The sequence below is a fragment of the Hyperolius riggenbachi genome, chromosome 3, assembly GCF_040937935.1.
Source record: "Hyperolius riggenbachi isolate aHypRig1 chromosome 3, aHypRig1.pri, whole genome shotgun sequence".
Lineage (NCBI taxonomy): Eukaryota > Metazoa > Chordata > Amphibia > Anura > Hyperoliidae > Hyperolius > Hyperolius riggenbachi.
Genome location: NC_090648.1, coordinates 494,049,619 through 494,066,862, shown reverse-complemented (window position 1 = coordinate 494,066,862; position 17,244 = coordinate 494,049,619). Strand labels below are relative to the sequence as shown.

General features: G+C 44.9%; 1 protein-coding gene across 3 annotated transcripts in view; it reads right to left on the bottom strand.

Annotated features, from left to right (window-relative positions):
- Nucleotides 1–17,244, bottom strand: part of RESF1 (retroelement silencing factor 1) — a 244,916-nt gene that overhangs the window by 109,631 nt on the left and 118,041 nt on the right. Inside the window, exon 1 of one of the 3 annotated variants that reach the window (XM_068278226.1) lies at nucleotides 16,188–16,344. The exons of 1 other annotated variant lie outside the window; for it this stretch is intronic. The gene's annotated coding sequence lies outside the window, so the exon portion shown is untranslated. Of the gene's footprint in view, nucleotides 1–16,187; nucleotides 16,345–17,244 lie in introns of those variants that run through there. One more of the 3 variants, XM_068278229.1, reaches the window with a different exon arrangement.

Below are 17,244 nucleotides of genomic sequence, written 5' to 3'. Positions count from 1 at the left end.
TTACTTATTAATATTTAGAATTTATATAGCACCAACATCTGCTGTAGTGCTTTACAGAGTATATATAGCCTGGCCCTCAGAGGAGCTCACAATTTAATAATTACCATAGTCATATGTCCATCATAGTCTAGGGCCAATGATGGAGATGTGGGAAACCAGAGTGCCTGGAGGAAACCCATACAGACACGGGAAGAACATACAAACTCCATGTAGATACTGAGTGCCCTGGTTGGTATTTGAACCAGAGACCCAGCGCTGCAAGGCAAAAGTGCTATCCACTATGCCACTGTACTGCTGTAGCCGTTACTCTGTGCCTGTACTGATAGTAAACTAGCTACTAGTGTGTTAATCTTTGCTACCCCCAGTATTTACAGTATAAATGTGAAAAACATTAAATATTCATCTTTTCCACTTTGTTCACTGGATGCAGTACTTATCATTGCTGTGTACACATTATTAGCACTTGAGGCTAAGTTCACAGTGGGACGTTAAAGTCGCGCGTTAAAACAGCATTTAACGCAGAATAACTCACTGCAATGAAAAATCAATGCCCTGTTCACAGTGCACACGTTGCGTTGGTGTCTAACGCTGCACGTTAAGTAAAAGTACTGCATGCAGTGCGTTATACACGTTATTAGCTGCGTTGGACTGTTTGCACATGCTCAGTAATGACTTTGAAGCATACTTTTCATTGCCTGTATTTTTTACTGTATCTGCTGTATGCGACGGTAACGCTGCGTTGCCACTTTTTGGGCGCGTTGCGTTGTAAGCTTGCGGTGCGACTTTAACGTGGCATCAAAACGCAACGTCCCACTGTGAATCTAGCCTCAATGATTACAGGGCGTGAACTGTAGGAGCCATAGGTCATTTGACATTTTCAAACAATTAATAAATAAACATTAGTCAAAATGATTTGATCTGGAAACATTTAAACAGTTTGATTATCAAAAAAGAAAGAAAAAAAGAAAGAAAAAAAAAACAAAAACAAAAAAAACTTTCATCCATATTTTATTAGATGTTTTCATTATTTTCTCCTTCCTTTTATTTCTGCTATAATTATTTGGGGAGTTTTTTTCCCCATGTTGCCTTATATAAATAGTTTGTGGCATCACACTTGCGTGTTTCTATAATATTTACTGCTTAGCTGTATCAGTGATACTTGTGTAGTCAGTCTATGGTAATAGGAATAGATTTGCATAGAGTGTAACAACCCTGTGCAGCCGGTGCATAAAGCAGAGGCTGCTGAGCGACTGACTGTAGACTTTGACTTCAGTAAGTATTGCATGGCTGATAATGAGGACTTAGATTATATTTAACTTCCTCAGAGCGATTTCCTCATTCACATTCCACAGCTGCTGTTTGCTGAAGATCAGAGATCTCTGCACACGGCTCAATGCCTCACCACAACCCCCATCCTTCAGCATTCTCAGCTTAGCACGGAAACCACCAGTCCTACGCTCAATGCTGGCTATTCAGCCTCTCCCTTTTCTGTTTTACAATGGTTAATTTGCATATATTCAGCAGTGGTGCTCTGGGAGACATCTCGAGCTCACTCTAACCTGAATTATCGCAAATTCTTTCTGTTTTAGGAAAGCAAATTTTTGTTTGTCTGTTTTACAATCACAGTAACTTTTTTTTATCTGTAACGGGGACATTTATAACAGCTAAGATACACAGACACAATAAACTTACACCAAAGAACAAATATATACATTATCAACCCTGCAGCTCGACAAAACTGTATCTGTAACAGGGACATATATAACAGAGAATAACAGCTAAGATACACAGACACAATGAACTTACACCAAAGAACAAATATATACATTATCAATCCTGCAGCTCAACAAAACTGTATCTGTAGCTGGGACATATTTAACAGAGAATAACAGCTAAGATATAACTTATACCTCACCAGATACAATGAACATATACTAAACAAATATATACAACATCCACCCTGCAGCTCAACAAAACTGTATATGTAGCTGGGACATATATAACAGAGAATAACAGCTAAGATATGACTTATACCTCACCAGACACAATGAATATATACCAAACAACAAATACTGTACATACAAAATCCACCCCGCAACTCAACTGAACTATCTGTAGCGGGGACATACTGTATATAACAGAGAATAACAGCTAAGATATGACTAATTCCTCAACAGACACAATGAACATATAACAGAGAATAACAGCGAAGACATGACTTATTCCTCACCAGACACAAGGAACATATATTAAACAATAAATATATGCAATCTGTATCTTGCAGTTCAACAAAGCAGCGCCACTCAAAGGCAAATATATACATTACAATATAAATTAGCTAATTTAGCAAACTGGGGTAATGGAGGGAGGGTAGTCTGGGGGCGGGATTTTGATGTCACTCCTTAAATTACCAGGGTGATGGAGGGAGAGTAGGCAGGGGGCGGGGATTCTGATATCACTCCATAAATTATCGGGGTGATGAAGGGAGAGTAGGCGGGGGGCGGAGAATCTGATATCACTCCATAAATGATTGGGGTGATGGAGGGAGAGTAGGCAGGGGGCGGGGATTCTGATATGACTCCATAAATTATCGGGGTGATGGAGGGAGAGTAGGCAGGGGGCGGGGATTCTGATATAACTCCATAAATGATTGGGGTGATGGAGGGAGAGTAGGCAGGGGGCGGGGATTCTGATATAACTCCATAAATTATCGGGGTGATGGAGGGAGAGTAGGCAGGGGGCGGGGATTCTGATATCACTCCATAAATTATTGGGGTGATGGAGGGAGAGTAGGCAGGGGGCGGGGATTTTGATGTCACTCCTTAAATTATCGGGGTGATGGAGGGAGGGTAGTCTGGGGGCGGGGATTCTGATATCACTCCATAAATGATTGGGATGATGGAGGGAGAGTAGGCAGGGGGCGGGGATTCTGATATCACTCCATAAATTATCGGGGTGATGGAGGGAGAGTAGGCTGGGGGAAGGATTTTGATGGAAATTAAAAGTTCTCCAAGCAAAGTGAAGACCGGGCCCGCAGCCCAGTGAGTGAAGCGAGCAGCCAGCGTGCAAGGGGAAAATGAATTCAGTAAGGACAGTCATTTTAACCCTCCTGGCGGTTTGTCAAAATCCGCCAGGGGGCAGCAAATACGTTTAAAAAAAAAAAAAAATTTTCATGTAGCGAGACGAGGTCTCGCTACATGATAGCCGCTGCTCAGCGGCATCCCCTCAGCCCCTCCGATCGCCGCCAGCGATCGGAGATCAGGAGATCCCGTTCACGTCGCGACGCGTATAGCAGCGGATCGGCGGCGATCGGGCACTGCACGCAGCTAGCAAAGTGCTAGCTGCGTGCAGCAAAAAAAAAAATTATGCAAATCGGCCCAGCGGGGCCTGAGCGGTGCCTCCCGGCGGCATAGCCCGTGCTCAGCACAGGCTTACCGCCAGGGAGGTTAATAAACCAAATAGATTAAAAAAATAAAATACTAAGTACTGGAAGACAATATTAGACTTTTTTCTTTCCTACTCATGTTCTATTTCTTAGTTGTACTACCCATACAAAACAATCGCATAAGTTTATTTTAGCTTCAATTTTGCTTTACAGCAGACCTGAACTCAGATCTTCATCTCAGCTTTGCAAGTCACCTCTCCTACCGGCAGCTGTGCACCTATCCATACAGGCTTACACCTCTCCTACCTGCAGCTGTGCACCTATCCATAAAGGCTTACACCTCTCCCTACTGCAGCTGTGCACCTCTTCATACAGGCTTACACCTCTCTCGCCTGCAGCTGTGCACCTATCCATACAGGCTTACACCTCTCCCTCCTGCAGCTGTGCACCTATCCATACAGGCTTACACCTCTCCCTCCTGCAGCTGTGCACCAATCCATACAGGCTTACACCTGTCCTGCCTGCAGCTGTGCACCTATCCATACAGGCTTACACGTCTCCCGCCTGCAGCTGTGCACCTATCCATACAGGCTTATACCTCTCCTGCCTGCAGCTGTGCACCTATCCATACAGGCTTACACCTCTTCTCCCTGCAGCTGTGCATCTATCCATACAGGCTTACACCTGTCCTGCCTGCAGCTGTGCACCTCTCCATACAGGTTTACACCTCTCCTGCCTGCAGCTGTGCACCTATCCATACAGGCTTACTCCTCTCCAACCTGCAGCTGTGCACCTATCCATACAGGCTTACTCCTCTCCAACCTGCAGCTGTGCACCTATCCATACAGGCTTACTCCTCTCCAACCTGCAGCTGTGCACCTATCCATACAGGCTTACTCCTCTCCAACCTGCAGCTGTGCATCTATCCATACAGGCTCACTCCTCTCCAACCTGCAGCTGTGCACCTCTCCATACAGGTTTACACCTCTCCTGCCTGCAGCTGTGCACCTATCCATACAGGCTTACTCCTCTCCAACCTGCAGCTGTGCACCTATCCATACAGGCTTACTCCTCTCCAACCTGCAGCTGTGCACCTATCCATACAGGCTTACTCCTCTCCAACCTGCAGCTGTGCATCTATCCATACAGGCTCACTCCTCTCCAACCTGCAGCTGTGCACCTCTCCATACAGGCTCACTCCTCTCCAACCTGCAGCTGTGCACCTCTCCATACAGGTTTACACCTCTCCAACCTGCAGCTGTGCACCTCTCCATACAGGTTTACACCTCTCCAACCTGCAGCTGTGCACCTATCCATACAGGCTTCCACCTCTCCCGCCTGCAGCTGTGCACCTATCCATACAGGCTTACACCTGTCCTGCCTGCAGCTGTGCACCTATCCATACAGGCTTACTCCTCTCCAACCTGCAGCTGTGCACCTATCCATACAGGCTTACTCCTCTCCAACCTGCAGCTGTGCACCTATCCATACAGGCTTATACCTCTCCTACCTGCAGCTGTGCACCTATCCATACAGGCTTAGACCTCTCCTCCCTGTAGCTTTGCACCTATCCATACAGGCTTACACCTCTCCTCCCTGCAGCGGTGCACCTATCCATACAGGCTTACACCTCTCCAACCTGCAGCTGTGCACCTATCCATACAGGCTTACACCTCTCCTCCCTGCAGCTGTGCACCTATCCATACAGGCTTACACCTGTCCTGCCTGCAGCTGTGCACCTATCCATACAGGCTTACACCTCTCCCCTCTGTAGCTGTGCACCTATCCATACAGGCTTACACCTCTCCTCCCTGTAGCTGTGCACCTATCCATACAGGCTTACACCTCTCCTGCCTGCAGCTATGCACCAATCCATACAGGCTTACACCTCTGCCCCCTGCAGCTGTGCACCAATCCATACAGGCTTACACCCCTCCCGCCTGCAGCAGTGCACCTATTCCTACAGGCTTACACCTCTCCTGCCTGCAGTTTTGCACCTATCCATACAGGCTTACACCTCTCCTGCCTGCAGCTGTGCGCCTATCCGTACAGACTTACACCTCTCCTCCCTGCAGCTGTGCACCTATCCATACAGTCCTACACCTCTCCTCCCTGCAGCTGTGCACCTATCCATACAGGCTTACACCCCTCCTCCCTGCTGCTGTGCACCTATCCATACAGGCTTACTCCTCTCCTCCCTGCAGCTGTGCACCTATCCATACAGGCTTACACCTCTCCTACCTGCAGCTGTGCACCTATCCATACAGGCTTACACCTCTCCCTCCTGCAGCTGTGCACCAATCCATACAGGCTTACACCTGTCCTGCCTGCAGCTGTGCACCTATCCATACAGGCTTACACCTCTTCCGCCTGCAGCTGTGCATCTATCCATACAGGCTTACACCTCTCCTGCCTGCAGCTGTGCACCTATCCATACAGGCTTACACCTCTCCCGCCTGCAGCTGTGCATCTATCCATACAGGCTTACACCTCTCCAACCTGCAGCTGTGCACCTATCCATACAGGCTTACACCTCTCCTGCCTGCAGCTGTGCACCTATCCATACAGGCTTACTCCTCTCCAACCTGCAGCTGTGCACCTATCCATACAGGCTTACACCTCTCCTGCCTGCAGCTGTGCATCTATCCATACAGGCTTACACCTCTCCTACCGGCAGCTGTGCACCTATCCATACAGGCTTACACCTCTCCTACCTGCAGCTGTGCACCTATCCATACAGGCTTACACCTCTCCTCCCTGCAGCTGTGCACCTCTCCATACAGGCTTACACCTCTCCCTCCTGCAGCTGTGCACCTATCCATACAGGCTTACACCTCTCCTCCCTGCAGCTGTGCATCTATCCATACAGGCTTATGACCACTAGTGTCTGAGTGGTTTCCTGTGAGCAGACTGTGGTCCTAGAATTACACACCAATCACTTGCAGTGGTTTGGTACTACAATGCAAAGTTTGCTACTATTATTCTCACTTTGGGTATCACACTTGATTGACATGCCCACCAGCTGCATCCAGAGAGGAGAGGATAAGAGCAGCAGGTATTCTGTCGGCAGTTTTGCCCCTGTATATTCTTTATCTTGCTATAAGAACTCACCTTGCTGATTCCTGAGGATAAATGAGTTTTAGCAGCTCCTCTCCACTTACTTTAGATGAAAATCTGCCTGCAACGGGGACTCATGAAGACACCTGTGTGTGGTTTCAGTTGTTTTTTGCGAGTTTTAACAGTTCCTATCACAGGAAGTTTCTCAACCACCCGCAGAGCTTTATTTAGTAAATGGGGAAGTACATGCTGAGTTATGAGAGACCGCTCAGGAAACTCCCACCACAGATAAAATCCCCGTCTCTGAAAACATCACCATGTTCATCTAAAAGCATAAAACTCAACTATATCTTCTCTTCCAGGGTCATGCCGCTATGTACAGAACATATTGTCCATACATGTGCTGGGCATGGGTCAGTTTTATCACTATAATGCTGAGTGACCGCTCTATACGTCTCCTCCTCGTCGCTGGGGAGTGGCCGGGATTCTGGACACGCCCAGCTCTTCTATACAATCTGTTTACACGGTGAGATCTGATTGTATCTTGTACTTCAGACTGGTCATATTGGGAATTAAAGCAGATCCAAGATGAAAAAGTAACTATAACAAGTAATCTATATATCTTATCTAAAGTTTAGATAGTTTACACAGCAAATCTAGCTGTGAACAGCTCCAACAGTTTGATTATTTGTTGCTGTGATACAATGAGGGCAGCCATGTTCTGTTTGTCACATTACACACAGGCAAGCTGATAGCATCTCCAGCCCTCAGCCTGTGGAAAATGTCACTCCCCCCTCCTCCCCTCTGCTTTTGAAATCTCTGGCTAGTAACCTCCTCCTCCTGCCCAGACTAAGCTCCCATAAGCCCTTGCTACCTGGGAGTAAGTGCCAAGGCACTGTGAAAAGCTGTGGGCGAGACTTGTTTAGTTTATAGGGAATTAGAGTATTAAAACAAAACAAAAAAAGTATTTGGCTTGAGGAATGCCCTATAAACTATATGAAAGGAACACAATTATGCAATGAGTAAAAGTTTATCTTGGAATCACTTTAAAAATATTGTATTTCAGTGAGATATTATTTTTTAGTATTTATATAGCACTGACATCTTCCACCGAGCTGTGCAGAGTATACGGTCTAGTCATATAACTGTCCCTCAGAGGGGCTCACAATCTAGTCCCTACCATAGTCACATGTCTATATCGTGTAGTGTATGTATCATAGTCTAGGGCCAATTTAGGGGAAACCCAAATAACTTATCTGTATGTTTTTAGGCAGTGGGAGAAAACCCACACAGAAACAGGGAGAACATACAAACTCCTTACAGATAGTGCCATGGCTGGGATTTGAACTGGGGACTCAGCACTGCAAGGCGAGAACGCTAACCACTACGCCACTGTGCTGCCCATAGAAAAAGATGATCACATGACTGGAACTGACCTGATATCCGGGTTCTTTCATCAATAAAGCCTGGTACACACTTTCAATTATGATTGGCCAATCAATGACCAATTGTACCACCTTCATGTAGTATGCAGGTTAATATTGAACACTATAAGAAGATTGCGAAGTTAAACCTTCATGTTTGATGGAGGTGGTACAATTGGTCAGTGATTGGCTAATTTTAATTGAAAGTGTGTACCAGGCTTAAGGGTGTACACACATCCAAATTTGATTGGCCAATACTACCACTCCCATGTATTAGGAGAGCTTACCCCCACAATCTGCTCATGGTAGTCAAAATCTCTTGGCCCTCATACTGCATTAAGAGGGTAAAAGTGGCCAGTCACTGACCAATCAAAATGTGATGCGTGTAAGCACTCCAAGTCTTGCATCTATTTACTACATGCCTGAGATCACTCTTGGTGTCATCGTCACTTCGTTCTAAAGGTCCGTACACACGCCGAACTGGAGGCAACGACAGGTCCGTTGTTGCCTCCCGCTGGGTGGGCGTGCCAACGACAGTCCGGCGTGTGTACGCACTGTCGGCGGACTGATACGGCTGGTTCTGAGCGATCCACCGGGCGGATCGCTCAGAAACAGCCGTATCAGTCCGCCGACAGTGCATACACACGCCTGACTGTCGTTGGCACGCCCACCCAGCGGGAGGCAACGATGGACCCGTCGTTGCCTCCAGTCCGGCGTGTGTACGGACCTTAACTCTGGTGTTTGCTCATTCATGTCCCTTCTGAGTTCTCACCTTTTTATCTGACTGTGTGTGATCTTCTGTGAAGATCCCGGGACAGTCTGGGCTCATTAAGGTGCTTGAGGCATAATCAGAGAGGAGAGCCATACACTGGCATAGATGCCACGTTGAGGAAACATCTCATAGGCAGTATTTTTCATGCATTTGGCTTGCACCTTGGTGGTGGGCATCTTTAAGATGAAGAAGCCTCATTCCCTTCTCTGGAACATCCAGGATCGGGAAGACCACAGTAGAAGAACCTCAGAGGTGACTTTAGGAGAAAAGTAGATGTAGATAGGAAGGCAGAGAGCTTAGCATGACCAGCAGAATAAGCAGAGGTGGACTCAGAAACAGGCCAGAGTCAATAAGGCCAGGCTGGTAATCTGGGCTATGGCACTAATGAGCAGATGGAGGCACAGTTAGAGGATTGTCACAGTCAGCAGCTGAAGAGCAGGCAGATCAGAAAGGTGGTACCATGGCAGGTGTTGAGAGTCAGGACCAAGCGAGGTTCAGCATGAGACAGGCAGAAGGTCTGTAGCACCGCCAACCCCCAGGCAGAAGTAGAAGCAGGAATAGGCCAGGCTGAAGGTTATAAACAGATGCAACTCAGTAATAGTCCAGTTCAAGAAGGGCAACAGGTGGATGCACAGGAATAGCTGGAGAGTAATCGGTGCTAAATAAAGGCACACATTAACCCTTTAGGTTCCAACAACGTATAAGACATACATGTATAACATGTTTGGGCACACGGTAAATGTGGTGAATACCGCTACACTCCAGAGTCCAGACAGTGCTCAACCGGGTCAGCAAGCCCACTGGAACCAAGAGGAAAAACAAGATTTTTCCTCCGCACTTGCCCAGATAAAATCCACTTTATTTTAAGACGTATCCACAAAGAATACACATAAGTCCCACAGCTGACTTGTTTTGAGCACTTAGATCTTAATCATAGCTATGACTAAGAACTAAGTGTTCGAAACATGTCATCTGTGTGACTTATGTGGATTCAAGTGCGGACCTTCTTGTTTTCCTCATGTATGGGCACACACATGGCTATGCACCTAGCAATGACCCTCGAACCAAAGTCGAGAATTGGCAGAAACGGTGGTCAGTATCCTTGACCAACAGCTCATTGTCCTTTCCTGAGGCAATTTCTAATGTTCTCCTGATTCTTGCAATGATATTTGTGCAGATATACCTCACTGACCCTGGGGTGGGGAGCAGAGGTCATACTTGCACTGTACCTGGGAGTGGACATCATAGAATCCATGATCCCATAAAACAACTCTGTCCTTAGACCTCGAGAGCCAGGATATTTGTGGAGAAGCCATGACAGAATTTGCATTTTTCTTTTTGTAACTGGTGAAAGTGAGTATGATCGATGGAAGAGACCAGTCCTACTGGCTTACTTCAAGAGACGCACGTCCATTAATTAAAATTAGCAATTTATTTCTGTTTGACTAGAGCAGGCTTTCTCAACCAGGGTTTCCTGGAACCCCAGGGTTCCTTGAGGACTCTGCAGGGGTTCCTTGGCATTTTACCCCATCGTGAGGGAAGTATACTAGATAGAACACAGTGTAATAGGTGGTACTGTAACAAGAAGCACTAAATTGAGGGGTCAGGAGACAGTATAATGAGTGGCAGTGTAATAGGAGGTAGTGAAATTAACAGCCTAACCTGCTTTTAAAGACCATGCCTCCTGAAAAATAAATCCAGGGGTTCCGCAAGATCAAAAAATTGTTTGCAGGGGTTCCTTGAGATCCAAAAGTTATTTGCAGGGTTCCTCCAGGGTAAAAAGGTTGAGAAAGGCTGGACTAGAGCCTGACTTGTGTTTGAGCTTTGGTCAGCCTACTGGACTCAAAACAAAAAGGAAAGGACTTCAAAAGTAGGATAAGAGGACATTCTGGATTTTTTTTTAAATGGAACTTGGCACTCAAAATGCTCAAACGCTACATTTAGGGTGTACCCAAAGTGCTTCAGAAACACGGATCAACACAGAACAAAAACAAAACCTCCTACGCATTGGAATAGGTAACAGATTTTCTACATGGGACAAACACCCACTTACCCCTATGGCCACTCACATAGACAGGGTGGTGTTGAATATATGAACCTTATTAAACATGTATGCAATGCTGACATCTTCTGCAGCACATTACAGAGTACATAGTCATGTCACTGACTGTCCTCATAGGAGCTCACAATCTAATCCTACCATAGTCATAATGTAATGTCCTGTCATATTATTATTATGTATTTATACATAATACTGTACATATCCATTATACATAATATACTGACATCTTCTGCAGCACTTTACAGAGTACATAGTCATGTCACTGACTGTCCTCAGAGGAGCTCACACTCTAATCCCGCCATAGCCATAGTCTAATGTCCTACCATATTATTATTATGTATTTATATAGCTCTGACAACATAACAGGCATTTTGTATGCATAGAGTTACCATTGCCTCTGAAAATAAACACATGATCAATCAAATTCTACATTAGTGGGATGCAGTCGGTCCATTTTCAAAGTCCCATAAATTTGCATACAAAATGTGCATAATCCTGCATCAACATGGAATTAATTGCATCTCATTGACCCTCCCTAGTGAATACCACAACAATGCCAATGTTGTGCAAGTGCCAGTTAAGGTGAGTACACACACACACTACAAAAGGAAACGCCGGCCCCTCCCACTGGGCGGTCTTTAGCCGACAGTACAGCGTGTGTACGCGTTGTCGGCGGACTGATAAGGCTGTTTCTGAACGATCCGCTCAGCGGATGCGGATCGTTCTGAAACAACCTTATCAGTCCGCCGACAGCGCGTACACACGGTGTACTGTCGGCTAAAGACCGCCCAGTGGGAGGGTCCGGCGCACCCATCGTTTCCTTTTGTAGTGCGTGTGTACGCACCTTTAATCTCATTCTCAACACATAGGAGTCCAGCATGACTTGGCAAATGTGATGGCTGATATCTTATCTCTGGAGTGGTGACAGTGAAAAGCAGACCGCCCATCAGTGTCTTATCTAATCATGAAGAGGCTACTTTTGCTTTCTCTGTCTATTGATAGTGATGGTGGTTGAGACAACCTTGTCATGAGATATTTACAGGGAGGTTTGTTCTCGTCCTGGGCGCTATACTGCACCTCTGTTTCTAAATGGCTAATAGAAGTATGGGCCCATATGTAATCCACTATTTCTCCTACATTTTCTCCTAGGTGATAATTTCACACCTTATTAATAAAAATGCCTTGAAGCCAGAAGCAAACAAGAAATTACCCAAAATCATTTTGACAGAACCTTTCCATCTACTTTTTTTTGGCACTTTTTCAATTGTAAAGTGTTGAAAAGTTATTTTAAACAGAAAATTAAAAAAAATCTCCTAGGAGAAAACTTGAATTGAATAAGGGCCATGGACCCTTTACTTTTTCTCCTGAGTTTTCTGCAAGGTGACTTGCAAATAAACTGCCATTTGGACCAACAGCAAGCAAGAAGATCCTCAGCATAATTTTGAAAATACTTTTTTACCTTCTTTTGGTACTTTTTCAATTGCAAAATACTGAAAAGTTATTTTAAATAGAAGGTGAAAAGAAAATCTCCTAGGAGAAAACTAAGGAGAAAAACGTATAAGGGCCATGGAGTCCATTCCAACTTATCTCAGCTGAGAGATTCTGTGGATTCTTCCAGTGAGGACATCAGCATGACCACCTGACAGGACAACAGTGGTAGCCTCCAACTCTTCCCCCCCCCCTTTCCCTGTCACAATAAGGCCTTTAAGATGACTTGAACCCCAGTCTTGTTTTGTTGTCACTGTAAAGTATTATAAGTTAGGAGGGGACTGTTTCTTGCTTCCTCTGAGCAGTAATTGTCATGATGTTCTTCATGATACGCCATCTTCAACATGGTCATAATTTGTTTCCAGTATTGGTGACATCATGAACGATTAAGACAGATTACATTTTTGCACAAATTTTATATGGGGAAAAAACAGACGGTCAGCAGGACATTCACTTATATGAATCTTCATAGCCGTCCTTGGCTATAGGGATTCGGATGTGCAGACACATCAGAACAAGTGTTGGCGTGCTTCTCGGAGACCCACACTGGTAAAAGTGGAAACCGAGCCTTTCATTTGCAAGAACATGGAAGTCTTGTGGAGAGCACAGTTGCCTTGCATAGCTAGGGTGGAGGTTTGATTCTTGAACTAGGTGGTGATTAAATGTTCAATCTGGATTTGCACAAGTTTTCTTTTGCCACTCTGGTTTCCTCTCACATCTCGATATGGATGGCTAGCTGGCCACAGACTATGATAGGACATTACACTATTGCAGGATGCCAGGTTAGTTATCTCAGCTCCAGCTTGGCATCGTTCTTCACAGAGATGGGAAAGTACCAGAGGAACTGAAAGATTTGACGAAAAAGCAGATGTATACATTTACAGTTTTGGCTCTGAAAAATCCCCGCTCAATAATGGCACCGGTGTTAAAAAGGGGAAGTAGAACCACTGCCCTATAACGGTGTTTATATTGAAGAGGAACCATCTGCTCCTCTCGGGACTAAACGGACACCAACGCCCCAAGATGGCACCGGTGGCACAAATGGCTCCGCCAATAATGCCTCTCCCGGCCCATCTGCCACCAAGCACTTCCATACCTACCCAAACGGTTTCAAGTGCCCCAGAGCCTAACATTACCCGGCCAGCCAAGGAAACTCCTGATAATTTGTGCCCCATAAAGAGTATACCAAAACAGACTGAGCAATCTCTTATTTGTTTTCAAGATATAAAACCACCTGTGGCAACCACCTTATACCCTGTAATGACTCCTCAAAGCAAGTACTTTGTGTTGGGGACTGTTCCAATGTTCACAAACCAGACAAAAGTGTCAAAATGTGGAGCAGAGGGAGGGGAAGGTTTGGTAAACTGATGTTGGCCTAGACTAGAATTTTATGGTAGGACATTACACTTTGACTATGGCAGGACATTACACTTTGACTATGATAGGGACTTTAGACTATGACTATGGTAGGGTCATTAGGACACTCCTAAATTAGGACACTAGACTTTAACTGTGGCAGGAAATGACACTATGACTATGATGTGAAATTAGATTATGTTTAGTGACTTCCTTCTAGTGTTTCTTATTCTGATGTAATTTATGACATGACCATTCCCCAATATTTGTGATGTCTCAAGCCACTTATCAGCAATGTTTGTATTGCTGGATGTCCTGATTGTACATAGTTTTTAACTTCTCAAGCATACAAGCTCCCCACTATTTGTTTTGTATAATGTACAGTGCTATAAAAGAGGTTATCTCTCTCTCTATATATATATCATATATATCACACCTCCCAACTTTTTGAGATGAGAAAGAGGGACACTTAAAGAGACACTGAAGCGAAAAAAAATATATATATGATATAATGAATTGGTTGTGTACTATGAATAATTACTAGAAGATTAGCACCAAAGAAAATATTCTCATATTTTTATTTTCAGGTATTAAGGCCTGGGGTACACCAGAGGAGTTTTTCTGAGCGTTTTGAGTTTTTAAATCTGCTGCTAATGTTATCCTATGTGTCTGTGCACACTGGAGCAATGAGGTTTTGTAAAAAAAACCCATAGCATTACATTGGGAAGAGCTTTTGAAACCTCTAAAAGCTCTTCCCAATGTAATGCTATGGGGTTTTTTACAAAACCTCATTGCTCCAGTGTGCACAGACACATGGGATAACATTAGCAGCAGATTTAAAAACTCAAAACGCTCAGAAAAACTCCTCTGGTGTGCACCAGGCCATAGTGTTTTTTCTAACATTGCATCATTCTCTAATATGTGCAGATTACACAACACTCAGCATTCAAAATGATTCTTTCAGAGCAGTCTGTGAACTAATGACCTCTCCTCTGCCAGAGGAAAAGTAAATAGTTATCTAACAGTTGAGATAATAAAAGTCAGAAAACAGCCCTCTCCAAGACTTTGAAAGTCGTAGAGATAATGGCTTTTTTGTATAGAGATAACAACTGGAGTTTCTTAACTCTTCCTGTACTGGAAACAATTAAGGTGGCCATACACTGGTCGATTTGCCATCAGATTCGACCAACAGATAGATCCCTCTCTGATCGAATCTGATCAGAGAGGGATCGTATGGCCACCTTTACAGCAAACAGATTGTGAACCGATTTCAGCCTGAAACCGTTCACAATCTGTTGTGGTGGTACTGCTGCTGCTGCCCCCGCCCGCCCGCATACATTACCTGCTCCGCCGGCGCGACTCCAGTCCCCCGGTCACCGCTGCTCTGTCTGCGCTCTGGTCTCCAGGTCCGGCATGCCTCACTTCTTCTAGCCCGGCAGGAAGTTTAAACAGTAGAGGGCGCTCTACTGTTTAAACTTCCTGCCGGGCTAGAAGAAGTGAGGCATGCCGGACCTGGAGACCAGAGCGCAGACGGAGCAGCGGTGACCGGGAGACTGCAGTCGCGCCGGCGGAGCAGGTAATGTATGCGGGCTCTATTGCGTCGGTCGTCGGGCACTCGAACGCCGCTAGCGATGCGCTCTTTACCCGCGGGCGATCGACGGTTATTTTCCGCACGGCACGATCGACGGGATCGGACGAAATGGATCGAAATTCGGCGTGTAGCGTGAACGATTGGCAGCAGATTCGATCCCAGTGATCGAATCTGCTGTCGAAACGGGCGCAAATCGGGCCAGTGTATGGCCTGCTTTAGACTGATGTACCTGATCTTAATGTTTTATTTCTTAGCTGTACTACACATACAAATCAAAATATCATAGTTTTTTTTTCGCTTCAGTGTCTCTTTAAGCCACGCCCCTGCCACACTCATGATCACACCCCTAGTCACGCATACCATAAAGATTGCATAACAAAAATATGTTGATTTATAATTCAAACCACGCTGGTCCTTTCTATCCTGGTTCATTTTCCTTCATATTAACATTTTAAAATTAGTAATATATCAATGTAAAGGATGTCAATCAAACACATAGAAAGAGGACTTTGTCCCTGAAAGAGGGACAAATGAGGAGGAAAGAGGGACAGAGTGACAGGGCTCCCAAAGAGGGAGAGGGAGTTGGGAGATATGAATATATATATATATATATATATATATATATATATACTGTGACTGTGGTAGGACATTGTATGACTGTGGTAGAGCATTAGACTATGACTATTTTAGTGCATTTCACTAGTCTTTGACTGTGGTAGGTCATTATATGACATTGCACTATGACTATGTTAGAACATTACACTGTGACTGTGATAAGACATCATAGAACTGTGGTAGGACTTTAGACTAGGACTATTTTAGTACATTACACTAGTCTGTGACTGTGGTAGGGCATCATATGACTATGTTAGGGGACATTACACTGTGACTGTGGTGGAAGATTAGACCATGTGCTCCTCTGAGGTACAGTCAGGGACATGCTTTTCTCAATATATTCTGTAAAGTACTGCAGAAAACATGTCAGTGCTATGTAAGTAGATCATTATAATACAGTCAAGCAAAGTGGAGAAAGTGTAAAAGCAAGGACTTACTTGTAGATGTGAGTGTGGGCATTCAGTCTGCAGCAGGGATGTATGCAGATCTCTCAAGTCTCAGCTCAGCTCTCAGAGCTTCTGGTCTGAATGAAGGAACTCATCTTACTAACACAATGCTCCTCTCTGCATGCAGACAAAACATGCTGATGGGGCGGACTTTCTTTCTGGCCACATTCCTTCCCCATGTGTTTCTTATCAAGAAGACCACATATCAGCCGCCAACCAGAACACAGTGCTGAACTCTCCCCTCCTGCAGAGCAGCAAAAGCTTCCAACTTACAAAAACAAAAGTGTTTGTTTCCTTGCAGTGCTCAATGCCTGACTGATTCTGCTTCCTCTGTGCTCAGCTCAGCCTTGTATACACCCAGATGCTTCTGCTAAGAATACAGCCTGTGTATGGCAGCCCCAGAGTTATTGAATCATGTATTTATAAAGCACCAACATATTATGCAGCGCTGCACAATAGATAAATAGAGAGACAGACAAGTCATGCAAAAGATGTCCTGGCACCACAAGTGTGCTGGCTGGCCCTGCTGTCACCTCTCCCTTACTTCCCTTGCCTGTCATAGGTAGCTACAGGGGAAGCGGGGAAAAAAGGGCGCAGGCAGCTAGTGGACAAAAAGGGCGCCGCCATTCACTCTCATAGTAAATAACGTTTAATGGGCGCCGAGCAGGAAAAAAGGGCGCCGGAGATAAATAACGTTTACAAACGGCGCCCTGAGATTTTTAATTGTTTATAACTGTGCTTGTGGTGATTTACGTTTATAAAATGCACCCGTGCCGAATTAACGTTTATAAAAATACTAAACATATTTATCTTATTTAACTAATTAAAACATTATTTAAAGTTTTATCCCTTACTGTTTGTAAAACATTATTATTCACAAAATAAAGCGATCAGTACGTAACGTAAATTGCAATATATTTTTTGCAGCCACAATTAGTAAAACATTATTATCCACATAATAAAGCGATCAGTAAGGGGGGTCTTAGGTTTAGGCACCACCAGGGGGGTCTTAGGTTTAGGCACCACCAGGGGGGTCTTAGGGTTAGGC